This window comes from Melozone crissalis, unplaced genomic scaffold, assembly GCF_028551555.1.
Source record: "Melozone crissalis strain CALT ecotype California unplaced genomic scaffold, PUWL_Pcris_2 ptg000046l_1, whole genome shotgun sequence".
Lineage (NCBI taxonomy): Eukaryota > Metazoa > Chordata > Aves > Passeriformes > Passerellidae > Melozone > Melozone crissalis.
Genome location: NW_026535824.1, coordinates 16,819,831 through 16,829,961, shown reverse-complemented (window position 1 = coordinate 16,829,961; position 10,131 = coordinate 16,819,831). Strand labels below are relative to the sequence as shown.

Sequence of the window (10,131 nt, the reverse complement as noted above, 5' to 3'; positions counted from 1 at the left end):
CCAGCCCAAAAGCCAGGCCTTATGCTGGGCTCTGGAAGGGGTTCTGCAGGCAATGTGCTCAGGGGAGAGACCTCCATTGGCCTCACTTCTCTCAGGGACAACACATCCCATCCCATCCCATCCCATCCCAAGGGTTCCCAAGGATGGCCACAGACAAGAGGAATGGGATCCAGCACACTTAACGACTGCGTCGAATATCAGGTTTAGGACTTTCCCAACCAGACAGTCATGAACCACATATCCTGAATTTGAAGTACATTTGAAAATAAAATAAAAAATAAAACCAGGATATTTAACAAGGACCTTTCCCCAAGGAACTCCAGGGCTGCACTGAGCAGGTTCTGGGGCAGAACACATTCCACAGCTGGCCCAGGAGCCCCACAGCAGTGCTGGGGGGTCCCTGACCCTCAGGCCCACTGAGGCTCTCCTGGGCCAGGGAGCTGCCTCAGCTGCCACAGCACTCAGGCACCACACAGGTGCCTCAGTCCCACCAGAGCACAGCCACCCACGAGAGGGTGAGACTCTTCTGCCACACACCAGGAGTGGAGAGGAACCTCCCAGGCCCCTTCACTGTCCCTTGGCACATTCATTTCAGCCTGACCCTCAAAGCCCTGCTCAGCAACATCCCCCACTAGAGTAGGATGTGTCCCTGGTCAAAGGAGGTCACCCCTCTGACCAAACTGATCCCAGCCCAAAGGACAGGCCTTCTGCTGTGCTCTGGAAGGGGTTCTGCAGGCAACGTGCTCAGGGGCGAGATCTCCATTGGCCTCACTTCTCTAAGGGATAACACATCCCATCCTATCCCAAGGGTTCCCAGGATTACTACTGCAACAACACATCGTCAGAAGGGTAAAACTAACCTGTCTCATGACGGTCTAAACCAAGCTCAGATTCCCTATTAGTGGGTGAACAATCCAACGCTTGGTGAATTCTGCTTCACAATGATAGGAAGAGCCGACATCGAAGGATCAAAAAGCGATGTCGCTATGAACGCTTGGCCGCCACAAGCCAGTTATCCCTGTGGTAACTTTTCTGACACCTACTGCTTAAAACCCAAAAAGCCAGAAGGATCGTGAGGCCCCGCTTTCACGGTCTGTATTCATACTGAAAATCAAGACCAAGCGAGCTTTTGCCCTTCTGCTCCACCGGAGGTTTCCGTCCTCCCTGAGCTTGCCTTAGGACACCTGCGTTATGCTTTGACAGGTGTACCAACCCAGTCAAACTCCCCACCTGCCACTGTCCCTTGAGCAGGTCGCGGCCGCCACGTGCCGGCCGCTTGGCGCCAGAAGCGAGAGCCCCCCTCGGGGCTCGCCCACCCTGCCTCACCAGGTAAGTGATCAGAGTAGTGAAAACGATCAGAGTAGTGTTATTTCACTGACGGCCGGGACACCGGCGGGCGGGTCGCCCTGCACCGCCGAGCGCACGCCTGGCTTCCCACTTATTCTACACCTCTCATGTCTCTTCACAGCGCCAGACTAGAGTCAAACTCAACAGGGTCTTCTTTCCCCGCTGATTCCGCCGAGCCCGTTCCCTTGGCTGTGGTTTCACTGGATAGTAGGCACGGACAGTGGGAATCTTGTTCATCCATTCATGCATGTCGCTAATTACATGACGAGGCATTTGGCTATTTAATAAACACATACAAATTGTATATGTTCCTTTTCCGGGTTAAGTAAGGTGGCCCGTCCACCTGAATGACCAAATTGGAATTTATAGCCCAAAATGGGCCAGACGCGGTTATGACGGATGAACCCCTCCCACCCAAAAACCGATTCCACTGTCCAGCGAACCTGTCGAGAGGAGAGGCCTAGTTTATTTACCAAGTATTTACACAGATACAATTGATCTAGCTTTGCTAACGAATATATATACAATGTCAACGGAGGTGAAGAGTACTTTGGATGCTAGGGCCCACATGGTTCTCTCTAGCCTCGTTTTAGAGAGACCAAGGGCGGTCAGCAACTCAGTATTATTGCCAAACCATTTGGTACGGGCTCCCATGGGGAAACCAACATATTCAATGTCATCAGCATTGGTCAGTTGTTGAATTTGTGTATGAAGGCGCTGATATTTTTGGCCTTCTCCAAGGCGGCCTCACTCAATGAGACACCAGAGTACTCATACCTCACAGTCACATTGACCACAACCGCCTTAGAACCTTTGACAAAGATTAAAACCAATTTAAATAGTTCATTTACATAATCCCTCAGGTGTGGCTCCTCAAAAACTGTCCAACACTCCCTCTTAGCCTCCTCGCTAAGGGTCTCACAGATGGCGTTGTGTCTCTTAATCCTGGCATCTTGAGTGATGGCACAGTTTCTGACAATGTGGGCTGCGGTCTCAAATCTAGCTCCACAATATCTACATGATTGAACAACATTCTCTTGCTTACCCCTAGCCAGGAATTCTCTTGTTGGGTAGACATGCGCTCTGAGTTGTAGGGCCGTAATTAGTTTACAGTGAGGTATGCCCTTAAACTGCCTTATCCAGGCATTACTGATCTCATCATTCTCGAAATGCTCAATCCCATGGCCCTGGGCAACCAGATGGGTCCATTTATGAAATTCTCGTTTCCTCCAGTTACAAGGTCTTGGGTAACGAATCTTAGGGATGGGTGCTTCCCATTCCAGCCAGGCTCCATCATCGCCCCCCAACTCTACCAATGGTAAAGGCTCCCAAATTGATGGGATGGACTCTTGTGTCCCCCCTGCTTTCAACCACAATTTTTCAAATAACCGTTCCAGATATACTTCCTTTAGATACTTCACAAGAGTCTCATCCGAATCTATGGAGTCTTCGCGCCTGAATACTTGGAATGAGCAACGCCAACTTGATGAGGTCTAAACCGCCATCTTAAAACTCGAATACAAGATCGCATCACATGTACTTGGGGGAAGATGAAGCCATTCCTTAACCGTGTTACGAATTAATTGGTCAAGGGATTCAAGTAGGCCCACCTTGACTTCAGTATGGTCAGCCAGATATATCAGTCTCGGGATGGTATAGGTCCTGAGTATATTGACTTTCTGAAGAGGTTTTAAGGGCGAACGACCAATCCGATGAAGCCCATCCATGAGCTTCTCTGATAGTCTAGGATCTGCAAAGCCAGTCCAGGGGTCAACCCATGTGCTGAAGTACCTTTCTGAGCTCCCTGGGTCGATCATGTTAAGGGGGGATCCATTAATCACCCACGTGGGACAATCATTGATAGTATACGAGTCCCTTGTAGGCTTGATGTAAAAGCCATGACATTTTCCCCCCTGCGTACTGAGGCCAGTAAGATTGCAAAAGGCCTCCAAAATTTTGATGTTATGACACATGCCTTCCCAAGAGTCACTCAGCAGCACCAAGTCATCGGCAAATGCCATGGCCGTAAATTTCCAGCCCCCATGATGGAAAACCTCACCTTCATTCTCGAGTTTATATAGAAGGTGGTGCATCACTAAAATTGAGCAGCAAAGGTGACATGGGGTCGCCTTGCTTGACACCTGAACGAATGTATATGGGGTCTGTCCTTTCTCTTCCCATGGAAATGCACGTCTTAACATCCCGATACATTTCCCTCACCAACTCTATCATGTGTGGATCCACCCCTCTCTGGACCAGACCCTCAAATACATGTTGATGACAGACGGTGTCAAATGCCTTAGCAATGTTCACGAACAGAACCCCCAGATGTTTATGCTCTCACTTAGCTGTTCCACCACAAGCTGTAACAACTTGAGGTTTTCGGCACAACCTGATGCGCAAATGAAACCCTGTTGCCGGGGGTTGATGAGACATGCTTTGGACAGCCTCGCAGTAGCGATCCTGGAAAACAGCCTAATCACCATTGAACCAATAGTAATAGGCCTCCAGTTATTGATATCACCAAGCTTCTCTGCATCTGAAGACTTGGGTATCAAGACTGTCCTGCAGTCCCGCAGTCCCGCAGCGCATCTGGAACAGTACCGGTGATAAGCCAGAGGTTGAAGATCTCAGTCAACCGGGAAAACTTTGGGCCTTTTGCAAAAATCTGACCAAAGTGATCCCATCTGGCCCAGGAGCAGAGGTTTTACACATCTCTCTCATGTTCTTATCAATCTCTTTTCCAGTAATTAGGGCCTCGAATGTGGTGTTAGCCGCCTCCTTATATGGAGGGAAATTCAGTAGGCCACCAAATATACCAGATGTATCCCACCTTCTTTTAAATTGATCGTGGAGAACACTTGATGGTAATTGGCACTGAGAGGCTTCCGTGCTGTCCAGGATGACGCATGAGGCGCCTTCTACGTAACTCGTACAGCAGTTGGAACCTCAAGAATTATCCCCTCTTAATAGCTCTTTTGCACATCCAATTTGATGGAGTTTTGGATGCTTTTTGGCCATGGGAGGCCTGCGTCTTTTGACCCTTGATAGATTTAGTTTGGCTAGGCACACCCAGAATACCAAGAAACTCCTTATAAACATCCTTCACCACCCGACCTGGATCTTGCCCATCAAGAACTTTCTTGAAGGCTTCCCGATACATGGTCAATTTGCCAAACGATAATCCCGCTTTGATGACTTTCTGGAATTGGAGCTTTAACTGTCCCTCCTTGGGCAACTTAGCAGACCTGGCAGGATGTTCAATTCCAGTGGCACCTACTAGTCCTTCATGACCTTTCACGGAGAGACGCCTTTTATCACTAATCTGCTTTGCCATTTTAGTTGGAATATGCTCCGCTATAAGCTGGTTGATATTTCTCTTACTGGCAAACTCGTCCACCAATTGTACCAGAAGAGCCTCTTCCTCCTCAGTCCATACCTGTTTGTGGGCCCCTCAGGCCGATGACTCTTTGGGATGAGAAGCAACAATCCGCTCCACATTTCGCACAAGAGGATGTCTTATCCTCTTGTGCTGACCCAGGCCAATCTTAGTAGCGAACCCATGTTGGCACACCTCACAGACCCATTCCCCAGTGGGAGCCACACACACCACCCCCTTGCAGCGCGGGATGTGACAGGAGATACTGTGGTATTTTAGATTTTGTTTACCACATTTTGAACACCTGAAAATGATCTTTCTCTGCCCGTGTGTCCTTTTGAGATGGTCAATCAGCCCAAACATCCTAGTAAACCGGGTCCCACAACGAGGACAAGATGGTTGTTTGTCAGGCATGGACACGACAGGTGTTCTTGGCGTTGTACCATCACCTTCAGACCCGTGAGGAGCCTCGGGTGTTTTGGGCTCTTTGGTACCTCCCACCGCACTCTCAGCCTCATCCTGGGCTATCCCCATAGGGGAGATCTTATAGGGCTCAGGGAGTTGCCCCAAACCCTACCAAACATCCACATGACGTACACCATTTTCTTTAACAATTTTGGAGTTAAAAAACACCAAACTTGCAAGATCGAATCCCTCTTCCCTGGGCACAGAGGGCATAGATGGTAATTTGGCATCAATGACCCTTAGATGTAATGGGTCAGTCTGAGTGGTAGTCGAGATATAATGCAAAGCCATTTTGTCAGTCCGGTAAGCAATAAAGTGACAAGTCCAAGTGAGGGTAGAAGCATATAGTAGCCGACCCTCTCTCAAACTACCAACTGTGTCAACAACAGCCCATGGACAAGGCTCTGTGCAACAGCGAACTAACTGTGCCAACCTTTTTGTTTCAGCGATTCGTGAAACTATTGTTGGGTGGTGAGTCCAACGATAGGGAGGGCTGATATGCGCCCTCTCCCACACTGGGGCAGAAGTTGACTCAGTTACCACAAGGGTATCCGGCAGGGCCACGAGGAGGTGCAACTTCCGCGGCTATGCCCAGTTAGTAAATATAGTTACTCCCGCTGTTTACCCGCGCTTCATTGAATTTCTTCACTTTGACATTCAGAGCACTGGGCAGAAATCACATTGCGTCAACACCCGCCTCAGGCCTTCACAATGCTTTGTTTTAATTAAGCAGTCGGATTCCCCTGGTCCGCACCAGTTCAAAGCCAGCTGCTAGGCACCGACTGAGGTGGGGCGCTGGCCCGGGGACCGTCCCCCACACAAACTGCTGAGCCAACGCCGGCTGCGGCTGCACGCGTGCTGGCCACACACCGCGGGAACCCCACCTGCGGGAACCACTGGGGCGGCAGTGAGCAATGATGACGGCCGCCGCTGGGGCGCCGGCCGCGGCAAGGCGGAGGGCGGGCGGAGCGGGGGGAAGGTGGCGCCTGCCACAGCCGGGGCAATCCACAGGAAGGGCCCGGCGTGTGTCCAGAGTCGCCACTGTGCACGTGCACGCCCCAGCGCCCGGGCGGGCCACGTGGAGCGCGCTCACCCATGTGCGGCACCTCATCCAGCTGTGGCACGTGCCCAGCCCCACTTCGCGCCCCAGCCCAACCAACCCAGCCCTTAGAGCCAATCCTTATCCCAAAGTTACGGATCCGGCTTGCCGACTTCCCTTACCTACATTGTTCCAACATGCCAGAGGCTGTTCACCTTGGAGACCTGCTGCGGATATGGGTACGGCCCGGCGTGAGACTTACACCCTCTCCCCCGGATTTTCACGGGCCAGCGAGAGCTCACCGGACGCCGCTGGAACCGCGACGCTTTCCAAGGTGAGGGCCCCTCTCTCGGGACAAATCCATTCCAAGGCGCCCGGCCCTTCACAAAGAAAAGAGAACTCTCCTCGAGGCTCCCACCAGCTTCTCTGGGATCGGTTGCGTCACCGCACTGAGTGCCTTGCGGCGCCCGTCTCCGCCACTCTGGATTCGGGGATCTGAACCCGACTCCCTTTCGATTGGCTGAGGGCAACAAAGGCCATCGCCCGCCCTTTCGGAATGGCGCTCACCTATCGCTTAGGACCGACTGACCCATGTTCAACTGCTGTTCACATGGAACCCTGCTCCACTTCGGCCTTTAAAGCTCTCATTTGAATATTTGCTACTACCACTAAGATCTGCACCTGCAGCAGCTCCACCTGGGCCCACGCCCCTGGCTTCGAGGTGCACTGCAGTGGCCCTCCTACTCATCACGGCCTAGCCCCCGCAGGCCTCGCATTGCCAGCGACGGCTGAGTATGGGCCCAATGCTCCAGCGCCATCCATTTTCAGGGCTAGTTCATTCAGCAGGTGAGTTGTTACACGCTCCTTAGCGGATTCCGACTTCCATGGCCACCGTTCTGCTGTCTAGATCAACCAACACCTTTTCTGGGCTCTGATGAGCGTCGGCATCGGGCGCCTTAACCCAGTGTTTGGTTCATCCCGCAGCACCAGTTCTGCTTACCAGAAGGGGCCCACTGAGCACTCACATTCCACGGCGCGGCTCCACGCCAGCGAGCCGGCCCCCTTACCCATTGAAGGTTTGAGAATAGGTTGAGATCGTTTTGGCCCCAAGACCTCTAATCATTTGCTTTACTGGGTAAAACTGCCCATTGCCGAGTGCCAGCTATCGTGAGGGAAACTTCGGAGGGAACCAGCTACTAGATGGCTTGATTAGTCTTTTGCCCCTAGACCCGGGTCGGACGACCGATTTGCATGTCAGGACTGCTACGGACCTCAACCAGAGTTTCCTCTGGCTTTGCCCTGCCCAGGCATAGTTCACCATCTTTCGGATCCTAGCATGGACGCTCACGCTCCACCTCCCCGGCCCCGCGAGGAGGCGGCGGGCAAGACGGTCCGGTGGTGCGCCCGGGGCTGCCAGGGGCAACACGTGCCCCGGGATCCCACCTCAGCCGGCGCGCGCCGGCCCTCACCTTCATTGCGCTGCGGTCTTTCGACAACGGTCCCTGACTCGTGCACGTGCTAGACTCCTTGGTCCGTGTTTCAAGATGGGTCGAGTGGGTAGCCAAAATCGCTGTGGATCCCGGGCACCCCAGCGCGGCCCGTGAGCCTAGCCTGGTGGTGCCGCGCGGTCAAAGCGCACTGAGGACAGTCCAGGCCAGTTGACAGCAGCGCCAGAGACTGGCAGGCCCAGCCCCCACACCCCTGCGCGAAACGCCGTGCTGCGAGGATGCCACCCCCCGCCCCCCCCCCGTGAGAGGCGGGGAAACGATGCCCCCCACCACGGCGCTGCTGATGTGGGGGGAGGAGGGCGCAGCGGCAGTCCTTTTCCTCGGCCCTGGGATTCGGCGAGACCTGCTGCCCGAGGGCTGTAACACCCACCGCTGCTCGCGCGGCACTGGACCACCTGCCCGTCGGACCACCTGCCCGTCGGAGGCCTTCCCAGTCGACCTGGAGCCGGTCGTGGCGCACCATCACAGAGGAAATGTGCCCGGACAGGGCCAGCTGCCGGCTGGGCGGCAGTCCCCGCACCGGCCTGCACCCCCCAGCCTGCCTCCGTGGATGGGGTTCGCCCAGGGGACGGAAGGGAGGCAGAGGCGAGGTTCCGCTGAACCTGTGCCGACCACAACTCACCAGGTTGAATCCTCTGGGCGGACTGCATGGGCCCCACCCGTTTACCTCTTAATGGCTTCACGTCCTCTTGAACTCTCTCTTCAAAGTTCTTTTCAACTTTCCCTTACGGTACTTGTTGGCTATTGGTCTCATGCCAGTATTTAGCCTTAGATGGAGTTTACCACCCGCTTTGGGCTGCACTCCAAAGCAACCCAACTCCGAGAAGGCCCGGGCCCAGCGTGCCAGGGGCCGCTACCGGCCTCACACCGTCCACGGACTGCGGCCTCGATCACAAGGACTTGGGTCCCCCGAGAGCGCCGCCAGGGATTGGGACTTCCGTATGTCACATGTCCCGCACCCCACTGCGGGGCAGGGATTCGGCGCTGGGCTTTTCCCGCTTCACTCACCATTACTGAGGGAATCCTCGTTAGTTTCTTTTCCTTGGCTGACTAATATGCTTAAATTCAGCGAGTTGCCACGTCTGATCTGAGGTCGCAAGGCCAAAGCTTGGCCGCACCTCCTGGCCCATGCAGCTCCTAAAGAAGCAGCATGCCAACAGGCCAACAGCCAGCCAGCTTCTCCCACCTATTACCCTCACCTTCCTCCCCACTGGCACCCACGCGCCAGGGGAAAATAAAGCCAGAGGGAGAGAAGCGGAGACAGAGTGCCCCATCCCGGAGATGAGAACCGAAAAGGGAGTGTGGCAGAGACAGCCCTGATGGGGGACCAGGCGGCACGTGATGGCCTTGGTGGAGAGAGAGAGAAAAGCCATGGTGCTATTTGCGCCCTGAGACCACGACAGAAGAGGAGGAGGGCAGGCGAAAGGAGGAGGGGGTCGGAACATCTGTCCCCAGCGCTCTCGCCTCACGCGCACATGCAGTGGCACAGTACCCCCGCAGTATCCACCTGCAGACAGCCGCCCACGTGGGGCGGAGGCTGGGGGCGAGGCTTGCGCCTCATCTCCCTCTTGCCCTCTCCCTTCTCTTGGCCCACGGCGGTGCTTTCAATGCTGTCTCTTACTCTCCTCAGCTGCCACCACCACCATACCGCGGTACGGGCCCTGCAAGGACAAACTCTGCCCCAGTGGCTCACTCCCGGAGTGGGGAACTACGGAGCAGTCCCTGAGCCTGCATATAGGGGGATGAAAGCCCTGCATGGCAACAATGACGATGACGGCCATGACGATGATGATGCCTGCTGGGTCACAGGGAAAAAATTGAGGCCGCCGAGGGAAACGCATCCCTTGCCAAACCCCTGACCGCCTTTCCCTCCGGGCACCGGTGAGCCACCATCACCACCGCTGCTGACCACAGTCAACTGGCCTGTGAGGCAACCCCAGCTGAACCACCGTGGTGGCCGCTGGACGGCGACTGATCGTCAAGCAACACTCAGACGGGCGTAGCCCTGGGAGGAACATGGGGCCGCAAGTGTGTTTAAAGTGTGGATGACCAATGTGTCCTGCAATTCACATTAATTCTTGCAGCTAGCTGCATTCTTCATTAATGCACGAGCCGAGTGATCCACCACTAAGAGTTGTCTGGCTTTCGGCACCAATCCCACACCTGTGGAGGGGCTGGGACCGCTCACATGGGGCGCCCCTTTCTCTTGTGCTGAGGACGTGCGGGCGCGTGCCTGGCTTTGACCGTCCTTACTTGATAGTCAGGAGTGCAGATATAGGAGATCCAGCCACACTGAACTGGAATTCTTCCTCAAACCTCCCCACTATGGTGGCACTGAAGGAGATCTGAGCAGTCTGGGTCCCACCTGGTGCAATGATGCCCTCCTCAGGCGC

General features: G+C 54.5%; 2 pseudogenes; both read right to left on the bottom strand.

Moving 5' to 3' along the window:
* Positions 1-833: 833 nt before the first annotated feature.
* On the bottom strand, positions 834-8,834 carry LOC128943568 (28S ribosomal RNA; annotated as a pseudogene).
* Positions 8,835-9,721: 887 nt separating this feature from the next.
* LOC128943574 (5.8S ribosomal RNA) lies at positions 9,722-9,874 on the bottom strand (annotated as a pseudogene).
* Positions 9,875-10,131: the final 257 nt, after the last annotated feature.